Raw genomic sequence first — 22,665 nt, 5'->3', positions numbered from 1 at the left:
GCTTTTCCTTTACTGTAACCGACACAGACAACTACCTCATAGAAAAAGGAAGGTTTGTTTTAAATCCTGGTTTTGGAACTTTCAGCCTATGATCACTGGGATCTGTCACTTCTGAGCCTGTGACAGGCAGCACATCTGACAGGAAATACATGGTAGAGAAAAGATGCTCACATCATGTCCAGGCAATGAATAAAAGGGGGTGGAGCCTATCTGGCTTCTTCCTGTAAAGTTACCAACATCTCTTAGGAGCACCAAGGAGGGGACTAAGTCTCTAACACTGGGGCCTTCAGAGGGTGCTCCAGATACAAACTGTAGCAGATCTCTAGTGACAGTTCTGTCATCTTCAATCTATAGATAGACTGAACCTTGAAGTTAGAATAGAAATCAATAATGCTTCATAGGATTCTCCAAGCCCTTAGAAGACAGTTTTTCTCCTAGAGGAAATGGCCTTCCCATAGCTTTTATATTTGAAAGAAAATTGTTGGCATTTTCATAACTAGAGGCTCAATGTTTTCCATTTGTTATGCTAGCTCTTGCCTTTAAAAATAACAAATTGTCTTATATTACCCTGTGACAAACTTTCCTTCACCTTGAACTTGTCTGAAATGTGGTTAATGTTTCTAATGAGAAATGAAACTGACACAAAGGAAAAAAAAAACAAAAAAACCCACGGGTACTAGAATTGTTGCTACTGCATAAATGGAACATCTTACACTTCTGCATTTTAATTTGTTTTTTTTTTCTTTTCAGTTTGAAACACCATTGAATTTGTCATGCTTTTAGTGTGTGAGTCCTAACCTAACCTTTGCCTGTCACAGTTAGTGTCCACATAATGCTTATTCTTTGAGAGCAGAGGTAAGGATAAAGGGGGGCAGATTACAAGAGTCATAGCATTTCTATAAAAATAATTCTTTAAAACAATGGGAAGTAGAGGGCCTTTAAACCACAGTTTGGCTAGCTGTGAAACACAGAAGTGTGTAAGCTGGTGAGTTGAAGAGTTCCAGTCAGAAGCTTGCTTTTAACTAAGGCCTAAGAGCTCAGTTAGCCTTTGAGTGCTGGGGGCAGGGAGAGGGTAACATGATATAAAGTTTCCTAAGAGAGCAAGAACAAAGGTAAAAGAGATGGAATGTGACTGCCTCCCAAACATGGCACACAGGAAATGAGACGGCATGGGAGAAACTGCATTTTCTCTACACTGTTTACTTGAAGCATGTTTTATCTTAGACATCCTTCTGAGTGCTGTTTTCATTATCCTCATTAGACATTATGAGAACATTCACTTAGTTTAAATTCTTGCCTTTAATTCCCTCAAGACTCATCAAATTCTGGATTAATGAATAGGGTAAAGAACATTGTAAAGAATTTTTTTTTTCTTTACTAAATCAGTGAGCATTATTTTAAAAAGTGTGCTTAGGAAAGAAAAGGTCTTTTTGCAGTGGTAACACTTCATATTTTAGAAGAAAATGTGCATTTAATTAAAATTCCATTTGACAATCATAGTATATTATTTAAATACCAAATGATTATTAAAATCACATTTAATTGTGGCCTGAAAAATATAACAGATATATACCCATGAGACAGCTGTTAAGCATCACCCAAATTTCCTTGATCATTTTTTTCTTTCTTTTTTTCTTCTCAAGCATTTTCCTGCCAGTTACAATCAACCTGGCTTAAAAATATTTCTTATCTATATACACACATACACATACATAAATCTTTTAATAATAAGAGATTTTGTCAAAATGAATGACAATATAGTGAGCATTATCTATGATTTGAAAATAACAGCAGAATAAACCCTGTACTTTCTATGTATGTATGGTGTGACATAGAAAACCACCTACAGATCACAGTGAAGATGGACAAGAACACAGAACTGCAAGCCCAAGGTGAATCATATGTAATTACTTCAACTGCACTTTTCAGTGAGATCAGAGGGCTTTGAAACACTGACTGCATTACCAACTATAGCAATGCTATGTCAAATCTGCTCTCTTGGAGGATGCAGTTTCATACATACACAGGTTTCAATTGAGTTTATCAAGGTGAATCTTCCATTGAAGGATTGCAAATGGAGCTGTTGCCACCATCATCTCTGTAGACAGCACTACATGAAGGGCACTAGTTGCATTGTTTTATTCTTCCTTCTGTTTTGCAATACACTTCATTAACTTCATAGCTTCTCCATATATCACCATTTTTGACTCTAGATTCTGAAAGTCTTGAAGAACAAACAGATCCTTGCATTGTTATTATACCGGATTTATCCTCCTCCCAAGAAGTCGGCAATTCTACAGTTATTTTTCTTTCTGCATCCTATATCCCCCTTGCACCAAATCCTTGTTCATTAACATCTAGGCAAACCATTTAAAATAATTCACACTCATAAACAATATTGCAGAGAGTTAGCTACAGCTATAAATGGATCTCCCCCCCCCCCTGCTCCTTTCCTACCCTGTCTCCCTCCTTTCTTTCCTCTCTCTCTCTGTCTTTTGTTTTTAGAAAAACAGTCCAGGATGTCTGGGTAAGAGTGTGATGTCAGCACAATGTCTAATTCCTTTCCTTCCAGATCCCCATTAAAATGACTGATAGATATAAAAATAAGAGAAAAGAGCTGTACCAGTGCTGACGCTTGGGAAGGCTGAAATGTGCACACCAAATCTCCAAGAATTTCTGTTAGATGAGAATGAATTGAAAGAAAAGGCCAACTCATGACTCACTCTAAGTGGGAGACGAGCCAGGTACAGGCGAAGTGGCAGAAACACATGCAGAACTCTGCTAATAGAACTTAGGTTAAAAGAACAAGGGGTGGGCACAAGGTTAGACCATGTGGAGGTCAGGAGAACATCTGGATTCCTTCAGGGTGTTTGAAAAGTGTTGTTTACAGGGTGGGGGGTAGCAGATCTAGAACAATGGGGCACAGTTTTTGCACTGCCATGATGAAGAAGCTGCACCAGGAGGACTGGATAGGAGCAGGGACATATGTGAGGATGATAGATGTTTTTTGGGGGTTCATTTTCAAATGCATCTCAGTTTTTTTTCCCTAAATGATGCATTCTTGGAAGAATGGTCAGGTCCAAGGCTATGAACAGTTTTATGATTAGTGGATTAAAACATTTCACAGATTAACAGTTTGCACTTTCAGAGCAAGCTGCTCTAGCCTTCTGATCCTCAACAATGTTGAGCCTTAACAATAGATAAGAATGACAACTCACAGTTGGGTGAGTGTTAGCAAATTGATTCAACTCTTTTTCAATATGTTCTGGGCATTTACATCAATTTTTTTGACCAAACTTCCTTTGCCATTAAAAAAAAAATTGTGGCCTCTATATTTCATTTTGATTTGTTAGATTTCTACTTAAGAGGGAAAGAAAGAGCTCTGAGAAGTATGTAATTCCAGTTCTTTACGCCTGAGTTTAAGAGAGAAAATGTGACTTCCAGGGACTGCTTGATTGACAGCCAGGAGGGTCAGTAAATCCAGTCATGCAAACTCCCCATTTTTTTATTGTTTGTTCCTCTCTTCTCATCTTTCCCTGATGGTTTCAGAAGGTGCTTCAATTTTTTACAAGCTTTGTAGTTTTGATATGAGCTTCTGAACAGATGGATTTTGGCTAAGCTGTGTGAGTCTCAGACCTGATCACCTTGCTTGTGAAAGGGGGGTGATTTTCTTTTAGGGACCAACTCAGAAAGAGTAAGTGATGATCTTAATCTGTACAAATACTTTAATTCGATTCCTCTTTTTATCACACACAGAGGCTCAGCCAGGTGTTACAGGATGGGCACTCGATAACTAAGAGACTACCATGTAATTTTTAAGAGACAGAGGTGTATTGTCCTAAGCAATGAAGGCAAGAGAACAGGGAGCAGAGGGCCTCCCCACAGAGAGCTTTCTGGTCTCAGGAAAGCAGAGGTAATCACGCTCTGTTTACAGCTTTGCTTGCTTAAGGAGACTTGAATTCCAGAGCCCACAAAACCAATTCCATCCTCAGGAAAATGAACCCTGTGGGTCCACAGGGCATTTGGTGAAGACATCTTTTGCAGCCTTTCTCTGCCCGGTTTTCCATCAGGAGTCACATATTATGTGGTCATGCAAGTCACTCCCTGAAGTCTATGACTTTGTACCTCTAACAAATGCTAACTAACCAGCCAGTTAGTCTTGGCTGGTTTCTTAAAAAGAGATCTGATTGTTCCTGTGATTTCATTATGAGAAATGGAAAGAAAGTTGCTGTCTAGGCAGCTTGTCTGGCTCCTTTTCTAGCTGTGGTGCTAGAGGCTGCAAAGGGCCCATGGCCCTGGTGGTTCCTTCATCCTGTTTGAAGACCCTAATGAAATGGGCAGCTTTCAGAGTGCTGGCAGCCAGCAGCTCTCTGCAGCTGAATTCTAGCCTCTAACGAGTGCCCTTAAATCTGCCATCAGATGACTTTATTGACTCTCAGATCATAATTAACCAACACCCTCTTTCATAGTTATTTTGATGGCACCCCACCCCCATTCTGTGTTTGAATGTCTGGATGTAGCCCAAGTTAGATATTTCAACAGATATTTAGCGGCTAGACACCAACCAGGGATTGTCTTTCTTGTCACTCCTAAAGGAAACAAGGTGTGTGTGTGTGTGTGTGTGTGTGTGTGTGTGTGTGTGTGTGTGTGTGTGTGTGTGTGTGTGTGCCAAATGCATGGCCTCAGAGTATTTTCCATAACCACTTGGTGTCTTGAAAGGAAGCAAGCAGCCCTTCACTGGCTAATTGACACTGCTTGTGATGTTTTTATTACTTTTCAATTAGGGGAGGTGATACAACATTCAGTTAGCAGAAAGTCTTGACTTCATTAGAACCACATGCTGGTTAAAATTGTGGACGAAGACGGCTAAATCAGTTGCCACCTTTTCCTTTTCCTCAGCAGACTGAGATAAAACTGTGATAAATGGGCAATTAGACAAAGGCCTCCTTGTTTTCTGAGGAGATGTGTCCTCTGCAGCTCCCTGTCATTTACATTTGATTTCCAGACTACTCCATGCTCTGCCTCAGCTGGCAAAGCTTGATGGGTAGATACTGCATTTTAACCCTTGAGCACTCTCACACTGAAGTTTGTATGCCTTTAGTCCAGTGCTATTTGTAATAAGAAACAGATAGATTTAAATGCTTCACCTTGCACTTACAGGATATAGATGACTCAATTAATTAGTGGGGTGCTCTTTATTGGTCAGAGCTGTGACTCCCATTTTCCTGAGGGAACATTAGTGTCCCAGAGGAAATTAAGATCAGTTCAACATGAGGCCTAATTGCCCAGATGTCACTTAGAGGCAGTTAACACCCTTTCTCTCAATTCGGGTTTCTGCTTTGTAGTCCTTATTTCCTAGGATGGCAACATGTTCCATCTTGCCCTGTTGGGAGCTGTAGAGCAATTTCACTTTTCTAAACCTCTGAACCTCTAAGCAGCAGACAATGATATAGCTTGACTATTCCCTAGGGACCACAGGGTCTTCAATTTCAGAAATAATTCTCCTCCTCCTCCTCCTCCTCCTCCTCCTCCTCTTCCTCCTCCTCTTCCTCATTCTCCTGCTCATCTTCCTCCTCATCCTTTTCCTCATCCTCCTCCTTTTCTCTTCTGTGTCAGGTTCTCAACCCTTGTTGGTCTGGACTTGCTATGTAGACCAGGCTGGCCTTAAACTCCAAGAGACCTACATGTCTCTACCTCCCTAGTGCTGGGATTAAAGGGATACATCATCATGTCCGGAAATTGTTTTCTTTTTAAAATATTTGTGTGTACATTTCTTGGGACTAGAACTCAAGTTGAACTTCAAAGTTCATTTATGTTTTATATTTGCCTTATTCACTTAGTCTAAATATAATTTCATCTAACATCTGTAGTGTTTCTGTATTTGGACTGTGACCTGATACACTCAATCATGTCTGTACTCAGAAAGTTTTGGATTTTGGAATACTTTGGATTATGGAATTTTGGATTGGGCAAACTCAACAGATCTTCTTTCTTTCTTTCTTTCTTTCTTTCTTTCTTTCTTTCTTTCTTTCTTTCTCTTTCTTTCTTCCTTCCTTCCTATCTTTCTTTCTTTTTCTTCCTTTCTTTAAAATTTTTCAGTGTGTGTGTGTGTGTGTGTGTGTGTGTGTGTGTGTGTGTGTGTGTGTGTGTAGTCGTCGTCGTCGTCGTTGTAGTAGTAGTAGTAGTAGTTTCATTGTGGAGCTATTAGTAAAATGTTCACTAGCAAGGGAAGTGTTTCTAAGTAATACTTTGTACAACAATGCAATTATGTAAAATTGTGATACAGTTAAGGAAGGACCTCAGAGTGGGACCATTCATCCTATTCCCCACACTGCACAATGGCAGTTTTCTAAGACAAACTGAAAGAGGAGAAGGACCTCCTTGAGTTCAGTACCCAGTTTAGCATCATAGCTGTGTCAGATGGATAGGGCCCTGGGTCTGGCTGACACACGTGCAGTCCTGGCCATTGCCACTCTGGTTTGGATTATCTCAGACAGCTTCTCCCAGCAACCTCCACTGTGAATTTGCAGCACACCTTGAAGGGACTCACGTCGAAGTTCAAAGGAGTCTGGTAACTAAAAATGTCTTTCCCAGTTTGAGGTACTCTCTGTTTTCTCTCTAAACAAGCAACTAGCCAGAAGCAGAGGACCGCAGAGAAGCAATGGTCAGGACATTGCAGGCATGTGACAGGGATATGGTGGGCAGTTTGTGCAAATCCACTGGTCTCAGAAACCATCAGTTCCTTCACTTGGTCATACTTAGCCTGGGCTAGCACATGACACAGGACAGTAAAGGTCTAAAAATATTCTCAACATTGATGGAGAACCTGCTTACAGTTATTATTTGAATAAGTATTATTTAAGTTATGGACCAGAATGTGAATGACTAGAGTCTTGTTTGCAGCATCTCCTGGAGACACTTTACAACCACCAGGAGCTCCCAGGGCTGAAAAAGCAAGAGAAGACTGGCCAGGCTTGGTTGAAGAATGTAGTTAGGAGATCAGCTGAACTCATACTGCTCTTCTGGAATTACAAAAGAATAAAGTCAAATTGTGTAAGGAGGCTACAAGGAGAAACTCAAAACTGTATCAAAACAGTCCTGTGTACCATCCTTCATGAACCAAGACTGCCAAAGCCAGTTCCTTATTCAAATTATTCTTAAAACACTTCAGCCACAACACAAAGACCTTTGGCAGCTTCCTTGAAGAATCATAGAGGAGAAAGGATACTATGCAGTCTTATGGCTTTGAAGACATCGCTGAGATAGGAGGGTGTGGATCTTGGGAAAGATGGCTCACCTTTGCAAATCTTAACTTTCCCTTCCATGCAATGGGGAAGCAATGCTTATTTCAGAGATTTTTTTACATATGAGGAAATAGTACTGTGAGATCAGCTGGGTCAGTGAGAACAGTGAGGGTATAATAGAAGGGAGCTGTGGTGATGCTGATACTGGCATTATCAGCTAATGCAGAAGAAAATTACAAGAGCCCCATAGGGCATTAGGTCTGGAGTATGCTGGGCTTCAAGTGCCTCTTCTCATTAAATCCTCGCACCATCCTACAAGCTGGTATCACTGGGCATTGTGTTGAGGAAAAAGAGACTCGTGGAAGGCAGTTTCCATATGCAATCAATGGGGACACAAATAGTTGGGGTTCAAACACAGCAGCTTCCACAGTTTACATTGCTCCCAACACAGTAGAGCCTGCATTCCTTTCTGAAGACATAGAGCACAGAAGCCCTTCAACCAGAGGGTGGCTTCTTCCACTAGTGTCTAGCAGTGGGGGTGGTTGGCAGGACTGTACACCTCTCTTCTGGCTGAAGTCTGTTTATGCTCTGTACATATGCTTTTTAAGCAGGTTCCCTTCCTCAGATTCCTTCAACTGTTTCCTTTCCTCCCTTACTCTTCCTCCTACTCTCCCTCTCCTTTCTCCTTCTGCCCTTCTCTCCTTCCTTTCCTCTCAATTTCTTGACAATGTCTCATTATGTTACAGCCTGGGCTGGTAACAAATTGATTTTCTTGTCTGTATTTTTCAAGTGCTGAGACTACTTGTTTAATACTTATCCTTTTTTTTTTCTCAATTTTTTAAAATTTAAATTAGAAACAAGATTGTTTTACATGTCAATCCCAGTTCATTCTCCCTCCCCCCTCCCCTGCCCCCTACTAACACCCTACCTATCCCATACCATCTGCTCCCCAGGGAGGGTGAGACCTTCCATGGGGGGGGGTCTTCAGAGTCTATCATATCCTTTGGGATAGGGCCTAGGCCCTTCCCCATGTGTCTAGGATGAGGGAGTATGTGGAATGGGCTCCCAAAGTTCATTCCTATGCTAGGGATAAGTACTGATCTACTACAAGTGGCCCCATAGATTTCTGAGGCCTCCTCACTGACACCCACGTTCATGGGGTCTGGATCAATCCCATGCTTCTTTCCCAGCTATCTGTCTGGGAACCAAGAGCTCCCATTTGTTCAGGTTGGCTGCTTCTGTGGGTTTCACCAGCCTGGTCTTGACCCCTTTGCTCATCACTCCTCCTTTTCTGCAACTGGATTCCAGTTCAGTTCAGTGTTTAGCTGAGGGTGTCTGCTTCTATTTCCATCAGCTGCTGGATGAAGGCTATAGGATGGCATATAAGGTAGTCATCAATCTCATTATCAGGGGAGGGCATTTTAAGTAGCCTTTCCACTGTTGCTTAGATTGTTAGTTGGCGTCATCCTTGTGGATTTCTGGACATTTCTCTAGTGCCCGATTTCCCTTTAAACCTATAATGGCTTTCTCTCTTATGGTATCTTTTATTTTGCTTTCCTCTATTCTTCCCCCAACTCAACCTTCCTGCTCCCTCATATCCTCCTCACATGCATGGTCCCCTGGAGAAGGGGAAAGGGACAAGATCTCCTGAGCAAACTGGGAGCATGGGGGGAGGGGAGAGGGAGCTAAGAGCATACTTATCCTTTAAAAATTGATTATTTTATTTTATGCATACGGGTGTTTGTTTGAATGTATGTCTGTGCATTGCACGCCAGGTTCCCATGGAGGCCAGAAGAGGGTGTCAGATCCCTTGGAATTGCAGACAGTTGTGGGCTGCCACATGAGTGCTGGAAACAGAATCCAGATCTTCTAGAAAAGCAGCCAGTTTCTTTTCAGTCCTGATACTTATCTTTTTCTAAGTGACTGAACTAGACTTTTCTGATGTTCATGAGGGACTAGATAGCAGACATTTTTGAATTACAAACCTATTCACAGACCTTTCAATATCACTTCTGGCTTGGAATAATCTGTTGATAAATGTATCTTTTCATTAGACAGTATGATTCCCCAAGGGCTGTATTCATTGTTCCACTACTTGCCTAACAAAGACTCTACCCAGATAAACAAGCTCAAGGAATAATTGTTAAATTAAGCTAAACATAACTTAGAGGGGTGGTTCCAAAGGTCATGCTACTTCATTTCTTTATCTATGAAATAGAAATGGGGAAAAAACTAAGAAACTTAGAAGCATTTTGATTTGTTTTTTTTTTTTGGGGGGGGAATAATGTTTGTATGAACGTATTTTGTATCTCCTTAAGGGCTTTGTTCCTAGATTAGTAGAAATAAGACATTATTAAATGTTGCCACCAAACATGTTTAATTAAAAGTGAGATCTCTAGTCAAGATTTCAAGCTTTCCATGATTTGCATGTTTAAGAGCAGTGCATAAACTGTGGGGAAAAAAGCAAATAAAACTAAACTGAAAACAGTAATACATTTTTTTGCTTCTTTCTGATCTCAGTTTGTAGAGCTAGCTGCCAGGATTAATCTGGTATGTGTTCATGTAGGCTACTGTCCGGTAGGATGCTCTGTGCTCATGAAATGTTGTGGAGTTATGCTGTCTAATGTATGAAACCTTTTAGCTGTTCATTGTTACTGAACACTTGGACTGTGGCAGTTGTGTTGAAAAATTAGTCTGTTAATATAGCTTGACTTTAATGACTTCAGATTTATATACAGATAACCACTGGCTGCATGAACCTGTATCTATTCCGGGTGTTCAAACTTATATGTTAAATATTACCAAATAGAATTTTGAAAATACATATTATTTATATTGGTTGAAAAAGAATGCCTGGAAATGATTAGTACCAGGATCATGCTGGCTTCCTTCTTTCCCTGGGGCTTGTCTGAGAAACTCGGTAATGTTCTTGTCATTTTGTTCTGGGCACACAGGGGGACATGCTGCAAAAGATATGTGTGAGCAGGTGTGACACTGAAAGTGGGTTCATGGCAATTGGGTTGTGACCTTTTGTTTCCTTTTTTTCTTTTCAAATTCTTAACACGGAGTCAGGTGGCAGAAGAATTTCCTTACTGTGAATGCTGTTAACTACAAATGATATTCTTTGGGAACGTTATGGAGTTCTTTAGTTCTTTTTTATGGTTATTAAAAATACCCTGGAGCCAGGCATTGGTGGCACACCTTTAATACCAGCACTCTGGAGGCAGAGGCAGGCGGATCTCTGTGAGTTCGAGGACAGCCTGGTCTCCAGAGCAAATGCCAGGATAGGCTCCAAAGCTACACAGAGAAACACTGTCTCAAAAAACCAAAAAAAAAAAAAAAAAAAAAAAAAAAAAAAAGCCATGGAAAGTGCTAACAATATGGTTTAAGCATGCTGGCAAGAAATGGGCTACAGGGTAGTTCTAACAGCTTGCTTCTGATGAGTCCTATATTCCATTCATAAGCCTCAGCAAAAGTTTTAGAATCATCTTCTTTATGAAAACACTGAGAAAATTGCTAGATAATCATGTATCAATTTTTGGCTGTTAAAACAAGTGCATGGTAGAGAAACAGTGGAGTGTGGTTTGTCAGTTCAGGAGGGAAAAGTCCTGATGACCAGATGTGATTCCACACTTCAAGAAGTAGGCTGAAAAATTACATGTCACTATTGTAGACCTGGAGTTTGAGGCCCAGTCTTACTTGAATTGACTTTCCCTGCAGCTCATACCACTTAGCAGATTACTCAGTTGTTTTACCAAGCCTGATGTGAGCAGTTCCACCCCTGGGCTCAGTGGTTCTTAAGCAAGGGAACACTTAAATCAGACTTCAGAAATACACATTGTCATAGGAGACCTGAGGACGGACAGTGATGGAATGCTCATCTGGTTCCTACCCAAATCCAGCACCTATCATACTAGGAAAAGAACAGTGACTAGTTCCTTGTATTCAAACTTTTCACCCTAAGCCCCACAAACCAATTAGGAGAGCATGAATTAAACATTTCCTTAGAAAGAGAATTGCTTTTGATTCCACATTGAAATCACGTAGAATCACAATAGCAAACTCATCCATATCAATGTGAGCTTCTGTAGACTCTCATCAGAAAGAAAAAGGATGTGAATTTAGTTTGTCCCCCAAGTGACCTGAGGAAGACCACATTCCTTCTCAGCCTTAAAGTGTCATGGTCTCTGGGGCTTGTGGCAGTTGAGGGTCTGTTTGTAGTCGACTGTTTGTAGTCTGTTTGTAGTCTCAGAATTCTGAGAACATGTAAAAATGCATACTCAAGTCCCACCACTGAATTGGAACCTGCATTTTAACAAAGTTTCAGGTTTGTTTTTAAAAATGCATTTAATGTTAGGTATATGCGTGAGTGTATGTATGTGCACTACATATGTTCAGTGCCCGAGGAGGAAATTCAATTCCCTGGAACTGGAGTTATAGATTGTGACCTACCTTGCGGGCTCTAGGAACCAAACCCAGATCTTCTGGAAGGGCAAGTAGCACTCCCTTAACCCCTGGTGGAGTCCTCTCTCCAGCACCACACAGGTGATTTTCACGCATTAAAATCTGACGAACACTAGCTCAGGGAGTCTGAGTTTTATCTTCTAAGGGTATACTGATACACAAATCCCATTTGGCCTCTAAGGCCTTTGATTACGGAATGTATCTTTCGATCTTTGTGATCTAAATCAGTTTTCCTTTCTGAGCACCTCCAATGACTGACATTTTCAAAGCATCCAGTTTCTTTGCATTTCTCAAAGCTTTTCTGCCCAGAGATCTGCTGTTTTGCTCTAGGAAGCCAGGTGGCTGTGTTTGAGATAAAGATTTGCTCTAAGTTGATTACCATCTACAGCTCTGAAAAATTAAGTGGAAACATATGTTCTAAGGTCAAGATGAATTCAGCTGACTCTCAGAACCCTGAAATCCTCTGTATGGCCAGAGCCTCCTTGTGTAGGGAGGCCTTTATAAAGTGTCTTCACCAAGCTGGTCACGTGTACTGATCCTGTGCCCACTGCTGGGTTTTCAAATGTGATGGGGGAAATCTCAGAGGATGCATGATGATGTGAGGACTGCACAACTCTGCAATGGAGCGTGGTACAATAGAAGATATGCGCTGTCTCTGAATTTGAATACTCTCTGCTGTTTTCTGGGAAAACACATTTGCTGATCTCTTAGAAACTCTTTTTATTTCTAGTGACCATCACTGGGCTCTCATCATCAGAATTGCCTTATAGTCACTAGATACCTGCCAAGGCTACAGAATCCTACCTATCTTTTCAGGACATGGTCAATCTCCCCTGGTCATCTCCAGCTCTACAAACAGTCCTGATGGACAGGTGTAGTACCTGGTCTGGGATATCACTGGGTGTGCCATTGGAGCTCAGGATGAATCCATTGCTGACAACACTGCCAGCTGTCTACAATGAGCTTTTTGTAATGTCATAACAATTACTGTTTGAAGTCCTAGTCAAAATGACAATTCAAGAAACCCGTGATAAGCAAAAAAAAAAAAAAAAATGTTGCTTAGGGGGTCCTTCTAAATAGTCAAATCCCTTTTGACTGAAAGGGATTAAACAACAACAACAACAACAAAACATTGACAGGACAAAAGCATATCTCTGTCATTGATTATTGGGAAGTGATAAAGAGGAATGCGGATGAGATATATTGGATGCGAAGACTTTCAACGCATTATTCTGCTCAACTACAATTTTAGGCATTTTGATCACTTATTATATCCATAGCACTGTGATCTTATAATATGCATGGCACTGTGCCTAAGGGAACACTACAAAGATGACAGTTCTCCAAATGAGTACATCACCATCAGGAGTATACTTCAAAAATTTGACAGTTACTAGGATGGGCCTTTTAGGCACCCTTGGTGCTTAGCGGAGCCTAGTAAGCTGAGATATGGTTGACACTACTATATTCTTGCTGCCTGCTTGTTCACCCTAATTTTACACTTCAACGATTTTTTTCAAATTATATCATGTGTCTATGTGTTTGCTGGCTTATATGCATGTATATCACACACTTGTTGCACAGGCTAGAAGAAAGGGTCAAATTCTATGGAATTGGAGTTACAGGGAGTTGTGAGCTACTTAATGTGGGTGCTGAGAACTCAATGTGGTTCTTCTGTAAGAGCAGCATGTGCCCTTAACTGGAGCCATCTCTCTAGCCCCTGCTCATCATAGTGGATCCCTTTTATGCAGACAGTTTCTCTCTCTCTCTCTCTCCCTCTCCCTCCCTCTCTCTCTCTCTCTCTCTCTCTCTCTCATTCTCTCTCTCTCTCTCTGTGTGTGTGTGTGTGTGAGAGAGAATCTTTATTTTTTCCCCCATGACTATTACATTTAAAAGTTATTTATGTCCATGTGTCTGTGTGAGTATAAGGGCACCACATGTGTGGGATGCCCATGAAAACCAGAAAAGGGCATCAGATACCCTGGCAGGAATTACAGGCAGTTGTGAACCTCCTGACATGGATGCAGGGAACCAAACTTTGTTCCTCTGGAAAAGCAGAAAGTACTCTGAATGACTGAGCCAATGGTTCTCAACCTTCCTAATGCCGTGACCCTTTAATACAGTTCCTCACGTATTATCAGAAATTATCTTCATCTTTACTTCACAACTGTAAATTTGCTTACTGTTGTGAATCACAATGTAAATATTTTTGGAGCTAGAGGTTTTCTAGGGGAGTCATGATCCATAGGTTGAGAATCACTGTAAGATGAGTAATTTCTCCAGGCCCTATTATATTTTTGGAAAGCAGGAAACATTATATTATGATACTTAGGTATAACTCTATCTAAACAGTTTGGAGCAGCTCTTTGTGCAGAATGCTGTTTACAAATAAATTTGAGGTGGAAATTTTCGAATTGCTACTGGTTAGGTTCCCTGAACTTAGTTGTCCCTCTCCACAGACTATTTTTCATATTCCAGCCCATGGCTTGTGATAGATTGCCTTCCGTGTATATAGATAGGCTTCCATGCATATAGATAGGCTTCCATGCACATATTAAAACCTGGATTTCCTGTTCCATGTTGGTAGCTATGGTCCTTGGTAGAGGACCCAAAATATCTCTTGCTTGCTCAGGCAGTCATGTTTGTCATTGCCATGTTTCTGATAGTGTCTGAAATCAACTCTTAGCCTGATCTCTAGCACCTCTCTTGGATGCTTTTAAACCTATCTGCTGGACTGGACATTTTCCAAGCATCAGCAGCTGGGTCAATCTGTCTACCACCTGTCCGACGCCAACAAACGAAAGAACTGGCTTTATGGTCCTGGCCCTTCCTCAGTCTTGTCTTCATGCTCTTTAGTTCCCCGGATTAATTGAGTCTGTCCTGGCTATATTCCAAGATACAACCCGGAGGGAAGATGAAGCTGCATTTATTTCACAGGAGATGGCTCCATGACCAGCCTTTCTTTACACAGACTTATGACACTTTAACCAGCATCTCAACAAGCCATCTCAGACTTCAAGATAATGCCTCAACTGACTCAAACACATTACCACAGTTTCTGTCTAGTCATTCTTTTTTATCTTTTTGTTTTGTTTTCTTTTTAAAACTTTTTCCTCAAATTGTGATTATGTACTAACCAACAGTCTTATCCTATTGGTAGCAGCGTTATAATCTAAAACTTTGCATCAGTATTCACCATTTGAGTTTGTTTTGATGCATTTCAGTTCTTAGATTAATCTTTTTCTTGAAATGAAAGTTATTTTTTATCAGGTGGGAGGTGCTTAAGTAGAGATTTTTTTTCCCACTCTGGGTATACATTATGTAATAAGTAACAAACTTTTTTGTGTATGCACAGTTCTTTTCATTCCAAAGATTCCCAAAGCACGTTTACAAGCTTAACTTGGATTAAATATCCCCATTACCTCATCCAGCCCTGAAATGGAGCAATCTCTGGGGCAAAGTGTGGCAGCTGCTTAACAATGTACAGACATACTGTGCTACAAGACAAATACTGGAGGCTTAGGGCTGTTTTATTTTACATGGCAAGAGCTGCAGGTCAGGAGTCTGGAACAGGGCATTGCCTGGGAGTACTGCCATACTTGAATGGGAACTTCAGCATCTTGAAATAATAAAGCATCTCACCCAAGGTGTACATCTCTGCCAAGAAACCCTTTGGGAGCTAGTAGACCAGGAAGGGAACAGATTGGACAAAAAAACTCTGAGCTTGATGGTGAACACCTCTAATCCCACTTGGAAGGCTGAGGCAGGAGGATTATGAATTCAAGTCCAGACTGGACTAGATGGAGAGATCTTGTTTCAAAGGGGAAAAAGATGTTTCTAGGAAATGGCTTAGAGGGGTAGCATTTTGTAAACTATCTGGGATGTTGAGAATTTAAACTCTCATACTTTTTTCGTATGCTTTGAGAGCTATATTGTTTCTCTGTTCGCTCTCCATCTGTTGCATACCTCACTACTCTGCCCTTGTCCTTGAGAAGCTGAACTTGGTATAAAGGTTCACAGAAATTCTCCTGTACTCCAGCTTCTGAGCTTAGAGAACCATGATACTGAGATATTTAGTTCCACCTTGGTAGTGTGTAGTTGGAATTTTCTCTGGGCCACCAATCAGCTCTCAAAGAAAGACATGGGGACTTATTATTAATTATAAATGCTTGGCTTTAGCTTAGGCTTTTTCTACTAGTGTGGTTAGTTCCAGGGGTATCATATTCCCTGGATACCTATCTACCCAAAATGATCTTTGTAAAGAATCCATTTTGTAGTCTTTTCAAATACTATTTAAGTGTGGTGTCTCCTGGGACCTGATGCTTCACATATGAGGAATCAGAATGAAGAATCCTATACCCTATAATTGTGAAATAAAGCCAACTTAATTATGGTACCTGATCTTTTTCTATGTGTTCTTTAGTTTAAGGTATTTCACTGAAAAATTTTGTGTCTATGTTCATCAGACATATTGTTCTATAATTCTCTCCCTCTCTCTCTCTCTCTCTCTCTCTCTCTCTCTCTGTGGTGTGTGTGTGTGTGTGTGTGTGTGTGTGTGTGTGTGTGTGTGTGTGTGTGTTTGTGTGTGTGTGTATGTGCCTTTGTCTGGTTTTGCTGTCATAGCAATACTGACAGAAAGAGTTTGTAAGCAACAAAGGGATACATAGTGAGAAACATCCCCATTCAACTTTCCTTTGAGATAAAACATTAAGGCCAAGGCAATTTACATAAGAAAACATTTCTTTAGTCTTATGATTCAAGAGCATTAAAAGTCCAGTATGGTCCGCAGGCAGGGCATGAAGCCACAAGCCACACAGCAGCAGAGAAGGAAGCTGAGAGTTCACATCTCAACCACATGCAGGAAAGCAGAGAGAATACTAGGATTAGAGCCTGGCATTTGAACCTCAAAGCCTTCCAGCAATGCCATACTTTCTAAACCTCCCCAAACAGCGCCACCAACTGGGAAATAAGTGTTCAAATGCCCGAGACTATAGGTGACATTTTTCATTGGTGCTACCAGAGTGTCCCAGCACCATTTGTTGAAGTTGTGGTATTTCCTCTAGTGTATACTTTAGTATCTCTGTTGAGTATTAAATGATTGTAGTTATGTGTATTCACTTTTGGGTCTTTAATTTTCTTTTTCTATTGACCTACATACCTGTTCTTGTGTCAGTGCCATTTGGTTTTGTTACTTTGGCTCTGTATATATAGCTTTACATCTGGAATGTCAATCCCTCAGTATTGTTCTTCTGCTCAGGCTTGGTTTGATTACCCTGATTCTTTTGTGGTTTGTTATGAATTTTATGACAGTTTTTTAAAATTTCTTTAAAGAATGAGATGGGGATTTTGATTGAAATTACATTCCGTTTGTGGTGATATTTTGTTTGTGGTCTAACAAATAAAGCTTGCCTGAAAATCAGAATGAGGAGATAGCTACACTAGTCAGTCATAAATGCCAGGCAGTGGTGGCACTTACCTTTAATCCCAGCACTCAGGAGGCAGAGTCAGATGGCTCTTTCTATGAGTTCAAGGCCATCCTGGGCTATAGGAGATTGATTCAGTCTAAAAGAGAAATAGAGCCGGATGGTGGTGGCTCACACCTTTAATCCCAGTACTTGGGAATCACATGCCTTTAATTCCAGCACTAGGAATGTGGAGACAGGAGTGATATGGCTGCATGGAGAGAGTAATATAAGGTGGGAGGAGACAGGAGCTCATTGTATTCAGTCTGAGGATTTCTTAGGGACAGGATCACCCCTTTTATCAGAGGATTCAGTAGAGGTAAGACGTGTCTCTTGTGGCTGGCTCCTTTACTTTTCCTACCTTTCAGCTTTTACCTCAATATCTGACTCAGGGTTTTTATTATTGAGACCTATTAGAACTTGTGCTACAAGTCTGCAGATGGCTTCTGACAGAATACTCACTTTTGCAATTTTGATTCTATTGATTCAAGAGCATGAGATGTTTTTATCTTTCTTCAGAGGTTTAAAGTTTTCATTGTTGAGGTTCTTCACCTCTTTAGTTAGATTTATCTACAAATTTTTTGAGGTTCTTGTGAATGGGAGTGTGTTCATGATTTCCTTCTTTGCTTTTTATTGGTATGTAGAAAAACTATTGGTTTTTCCAAGTTGATTCTGAATCCTGTCCCAATGCTGAAAGTGATTTTATCACTTCTAGACATTTTCTGGTACAATTTTTGTGATCTCATGCTATTTTTTATTCAACTTCTTTCCCTAGTTGTATGTTTAATTCTTTGTTGCTCAAGCTAGTGTATCAAGTATAATTTGACAAGGAGCATGGATAGTGAACAGCCCTGTCTCCTTCCTGGTTTCAGTAGAATTCCTCAACCTTTTCTTCATTTAGGATGATGCTGGCAATGGATTTCTCATATGTAGCTTTTATTATGTTGAGGTATTTTCCCTCCAGCCCTATTTTCTCTAGGACTTTTATCATGAAGACATGCTGGATTTTATCAAAGGCCATTCTGCATCCATTGAGATGATCTTGTGATTATTATCTTTAAGGCCATTTATGTAATTTAGTGCATATGTTGAGTTGTATATGTGGAACCATCCTTATTCTTTGGGATACAGCCAACTTGGTCATGCTGGATAATCTTTTTGATGTGTGTCTATTCGGTTTACCAGGATTTTATTGAACATTTTTGAAGGTTTGTTCATCAGGAATATTGGCCTGTAATTTTCTTCTTTGTTGATTGTTTATCTGGTTTTGCTATGATGATGATACTTGCATCATAGATGGGTTTTGGGAATGCTCCTTCTGTTTATACTTTTTGAATAATAGAAAAAGTGTTGGCTATAGATCTTCTCTGAAAGTCTCATAGGATTCTGTTGTTAATCCTTCTGGCCCTGGGCCATTTCTAGTTGGAAGGCTTTTTATGACTATTCAAGCTCCTGATTGTTATGGAAATGTTTAAGTTGTTGATCTCTTCTTGCTTTAATTTTGGTGGTTTGACTGAATCTGGAATTAGTCCATTATTTTTTTAATTTTTGGTTTTTTAACTTAGTGGAGTACAGTTTTTTTTAAATATTTCATTATAATATTCTGAATTTCTTTGTTATCTCTTGTAATGTTTTCCTGTTTGTTTCTGATTTCGTTAATTTTGGTTCTCTCTTTAGTCCTTTTGGTTAGATGGGACAAGGGTCTGCTAATATTGTTAATCTTCTTAAAGAACCAGTTTTTTTTTTTAACTTTTAGTGATTCTTTGTGCATTTCACATCATGCATTCCAATCTCACTTATCTCCCTGTCTTCTCACACTCACCCTAAGCTCTTGCAATCTTCTCCCCCAAACAAAATCAAATTAAGCAAATATACACACATACATATACATATATACATACATACACACCACACACACACACACACACACACACACACACACACACACACACACACACACACACGTACAGGAAGGGAACATGAGGAAATGTAAAATAGCCCCAAAAGACAAAATCTTCTAAGCACAGGCTTAAATGAAGGAGACAAATCCCAGGTCAATGGCATAGACTAGATCTTCAACAAGATCATAGAAGGAAACATCCTCAAACTAAGGAAAGACATACCCTTACAAATATAAGAAGCACACAGAACACCAAATAGACAAGGCCAGAAAAGAAACTCTCCAAAGAATATCATAGTTAAGGCAAAAAATATGCAGAACAAAGACAATATTAAAAGCTGCAAGAGAAAATATACAGGTTATATATAAAAGAAACCCATCAGAATAATCAATGACTTCTCAGTGGAAACTTTGAAAGCAAGAAGAGCCTGGAACTCTCCAAGTGCTAAGAGACTATTGCCAGCCTACTACCATACCCAGCAAAACTATCTGCCATATTTGAAGAGGAAAGAAAAACTTTCTACGATTCAAACACGCTAAAAAAATTCGTATTGTTGTGGGGGTATCCACCAGAGAAAACTACTCAGACATGGGTTTAAGCCAGTAAAATGTCTCTATTAGCCAGCCAGCAACTGTGCTGTGTATCCAGGATCCCAGTGTAGCCCGGAGCCATCTCTCTACATTTCTCCCCTTAAACTTTAAGAGATAGTTTTAGCGAGTATAATAACTTGGGTTGATAGTTGTGATCTTTAAGACTTGTAGATCATTTTTTTTCTCTTTTTTTCTTTTCTATTTTTTATAGAACATTTTCTATAGGAGCTTTTGACTTTAAAAGTTTCTTTTAAGTAATTCTATGTTATTCTGAAAGGCATAACTTTGTAAGTAACTTGACCTTTTTCTCTTTCAGCTTTCAACACTTTTAAAAAATTCTCCATAGAAGACTCCAGGGAACCAAACTAGGCCTTTCATATATGGGAGACATTTGTGAAGCTTGAACTATCAGAGAGGCCCCTGGCAGTAGGACCATGATACAAACCTAGTACATGAGCTAACTTGTTGGAGCCCATTCTTATATTCCTTATGGTGGGATGCCATGCTCAGTCTTAATGCATGGGAGAGGGACCAGGCCCTGCCCCAACCTATTGTACCAGACTATGTTGACTCCTTATGGGCGGCCTTACCCTTGAGGAGGAGTGGACTGGGAGTGGGCTAGGGAGGAGGTAAGGGGGGGGGTGAGAGAAGTAGAGGAGGGTGAGAGAAGGGAGGAGAGGAGGGAGGGAGAATTGTTGTGGACATGTAAAATAAAATAAAAAATGGAAAAAAGAAAACAATTCTCCATAGTTAATGTATTATCTATAATACATCATTGAATCATCAAGAATTCCTTTTCGGGTCTTGTCTATTTGATGTTTTATAGGCCTTTTGTAACTGGTGAACATCTTTCTTTAGGTTTGAGAAGCTTTCTTCTATTCTTTTATAAAAGATACTTGCTCTCTAGACCTTAGTTGCTGTGTTCTTCTTCTCCTATGTCTACAATCCAGAAGCTAGGTCTTTTCAAACCTTGTGGCCAAACTCTCCCATGTTTCATTTCTATTATTTTTTAAACTCATTGACTTTTGCTGAATGATCCAGTTCATCTATTCTATCTTCAATCTGACTCTTTTTTTTTTGATAGGATCCATTCTGTTAGTGAGGTTTTCTATTTTGTTGTTGTTGTTATTGTTGTTTTTTAAGACAGCATCTCTTTCTGTAGCTTTGTAGACCAGGCTGGCCTTGAACTCACTGCGATCAGCCTGCTTCTGCCTCCCGAGTGCTGGGATTAAAGACATGTCACCACTGCACTACTCCACTCTGTTTTGAAATTGTGCTACCATAATCAATTTGGCTTTTTAATGATTACAAACTTTTGCATGAATAGTTTTTATTTCTGCTTTGGTCCTATAGTTATTTAGAAGACCATTGTAAATTTCTAATTGCAGAATTAAAAAATTAAAATGTTATTGGCATTTTTAGTTTACTTAGCAAAGGCAAAGAATGCATTTTTCCAAATGAAATGAGACTTACTTAGTGGCTTAAAAAATAAGATACTTTCAGAAAACTACAAGAACATGGCCCAAAATAATACTATTTATAAGGCTAAAAGTTAAAAGTAATCTTTTAAGTAATTGTCTTTACTAAAATGTCTCATAATCTTTAAAAGTTAATGATTTTTTGACAAAGACTAAGATAGTTTTTTTTGTCATATTTTCTTTTTATTTAAATATTTTGACAGTTATTTGTTAATAAGTCTTTATAACTAATGAGTAATCACTATGAACTATACATTTACCAATGAAAGTGCCTTATTACTGTCTGCAGAACTCATTATACATAGTCTGCATAGACAATTTCAGCTTCATAATATTATATTTCTATTTGTACTTCTATTTTATATATATCACCCCAAATACATTATATATTACTATATTCTATTCCTTAGCATAAATTTGTTTTAAGATACCCTATGAATAGCTTAAGCAATGATTTTTTTCTATCTGTAATATCATCTAAAGGTCCTTTTGTTTCAAAGGAGACCATAGCTATTTATATTTAGCTAGTTGTCTGGCAAATATAATCCAATATCTCTTATTGCTGTTTCTCTTTGTATGCTTTAAAAATCCTTAAGTTTATATTGATTTATTTAAAACTCTAATATAATTTTAAATTCCCTGCTCACCTGCCTATACTTCTTTTAAATTTTTTTATTAATTTATTTTTCACATTCCAATCCCAGTTCTCACCCCCTCCTCCTGATACCCCCACATCCCCCCTCCACTCTTCTCCTCAGAGAAGGTAAGGCCTCCCCTAGGAAGTCTACTAAGTCTGTACCATAATCTCATTTAGGCAGAACCAAGGCACCTCTGTACCTCCCCCCCACACACACACCCCTGTGTCTAGGCTGAGCAAGGTATCTCTCCATATAGAATGGGCTCCACTAAGTCAGTTTGTTCATTGGTGTTAGATCTTGGACCCACTACCAGTGGCCTCATATATTGTCCCACTTACACCATTGTCACCTATATTAAGGAAGTCTAGTTCAGTCTTATGCAGGTTTCCCATTTGTCAGACCTGAATCAGTGATCTCTCATTAGCTCTGTGGTCAACTGATTCTGTGGGTTTCCCCATCATGGTCTTGACTCCTTTGTTCATATTATTGCTCCTTCCTCACTTTGATTATAATCCAGGAGGTTGGCCCAATGGTTAGTTGTGGGTTTCTACATCTGTTTCCATCTGTTTCTGGAAGAGGGTTCTAGCTTATCTGGGGTTGTGGATTGTAGGATGGTTGTCTTTTGCTGTATGTCTGGTATCCACGTATGAATGAATATATGCTATATATTCTGATTTTGTTAATTTGGATATTCTCTGCCTTTTGGTTAGTTTGGATAAAGGTTTGTCTATTTTGTTAAATTTCTCAAAGAACCAACTCTTTGTCTCACTGATTCTTTGTTTCTATTTTATTGATTTCAGCCCTCACTTTGACTATTTCTTGTCCTCTACTCTTTTTGGGTGAGTTTGCTTATTTTTGTTCTAGCACTTTCAGTTGTTCTGTTAATTC

The sequence above is a fragment of the Cricetulus griseus genome, chromosome 3, assembly GCF_003668045.3.
Source record: "Cricetulus griseus strain 17A/GY chromosome 3, alternate assembly CriGri-PICRH-1.0, whole genome shotgun sequence".
In the NCBI taxonomy this organism is placed as follows: Eukaryota; Metazoa; Chordata; class Mammalia; order Rodentia; family Cricetidae; genus Cricetulus; species Cricetulus griseus.
This window is presented reverse-complemented; position numbering follows the sequence as displayed.